The sequence below is a fragment of the Populus euphratica genome, unplaced genomic scaffold, assembly GCF_000495115.2.
Source record: "Populus euphratica unplaced genomic scaffold, PopEup_1.0 scaffold766.1, whole genome shotgun sequence".
Classification (NCBI taxonomy): Eukaryota; Viridiplantae; Streptophyta; class Magnoliopsida; order Malpighiales; family Salicaceae; genus Populus; species Populus euphratica.
This window is the reverse complement of record NW_011500626.1, coordinates 52,521-54,186: the sequence shown is the minus strand read 5'-3', so window position 1 is coordinate 54,186 and position 1,666 is coordinate 52,521.

Here is a 1,666-nt window from a genome sequence, read left to right as displayed (position 1 = left end):
TTAGGTTCAGCATATGGTTGAACCTAAACTTATTAGGTCTAATAATTTACCAAATCTATATTGCTTTGGATTTAGCACTTAGTTGAACCCAAATTTATTGATTTTAGCAATTAGCAAACTCACTTAGTGTTAGGCTTAACTCATGGCTAAGCCAAAAATATATTAGATTCGATAGATTGTTAGACCCATATAACCATAGACCTAACACATGGTTGAGTCTATATAGCATCAAAGTTTTTGAGTAAAAAATATTGACTTATCAACATGACAAGACATGTTTCTTTGAATAAAATATAATTAATCACATATTTAAGTCAATAAATTCAAATAGTAGATGCTTGTCCCAAGTCAATTTTTTCCTCTCTTGTTTGCCCTTAACCCTAGACAAATGAACATAGTTCATGGATATAAATAATGAACCATTAGACAAGAAAAATATTTTTTTACATTTTGACATTATAATCCTCATCTTTTTCTTTATTTCTTGCCAATAACCATAAACATATAAACACATAATATTGCCTTTAAGGCTTCATTCATCTTACATTAGTGTTACTTAAACATCATAGGATCCTTTATACCATATATGAAACTTGTTTTTATAGAAAATAATGAATCACTAAGCTTCTCTTCAATAACCTCCGAAGCCTATTAACTAGCTAGTCTAACATCTCTAAAAGTTTGCTCTAGAGTTCATTAGGGCGCTATACGTGGGAACTGCGAAAAAAGTCCGATCCATTTTCCTTTTATTTTTTACTAACAATTTATCTTTGTCCATAACATATAATCTAAAAACTCCATGTAACGAGAGGGTTAAAGACCTTTTTACTACGAGCACTCCGTTATCATCTTTAGATCTTTAATAACTTGCATAGCAAGTAAGAATGCTCACCAAGGCTCTTCTAAGCATACGAGAATAGCTTGGGGCCTTGCGTCTTCCTTGGAAGGTACGTAGCTCATTTATCAACACCACCACTTGTACTCCTAACATGTGCGAACAACTCTAGTTTAAGTAGGAAACATGCTAAAGTGACAAACAAGATAATAGAATGGAGTTGATGCAAGAGGTTTTGAATGGTTGGATGTAATGGAGTTGATGCAAGAGGTTTTGAATGGTCGGATATAAGTCTATTGCACGTGCAAATCCTAGAAAATGTCTTTATAGATTAAATAGATTGATCCAAATACAAGAAAAGGTTTAATCATGCCAAACAAATTTTTTAACAAAAATAGGCATAAATTTTTATCATCATATGTTATTCTCCAATAAGTTGGCTTTATGTATTCTCCATGAAATATTATTTATACATGTTCACCATGAAATGTCTCCATCGTATATCTCCATGAAGATCTTCGTTCTATAAGAATCTCCATATTAGTCTTCATAGGTAAGCAACATGATAATATCAGTAATGATTTTCATGATAAATATCTATGATAATCTCTGTAAGCAATCTCCATGAATATCCTTATGATTAATGATCATGTGAAATATCTATGAAATAGTCACCATTTAATGATCTCCAAAGTAAATCATAGGTAGAATCCCCGAGAAACAATATACATACAATGATCTCCACGAAACATCTATCATGACATTTTCTTCGTGGGATTCTCCACACTAAGCAGAAGCTTCTCTTCTCTACTCAGGTACAATATGTTCCCC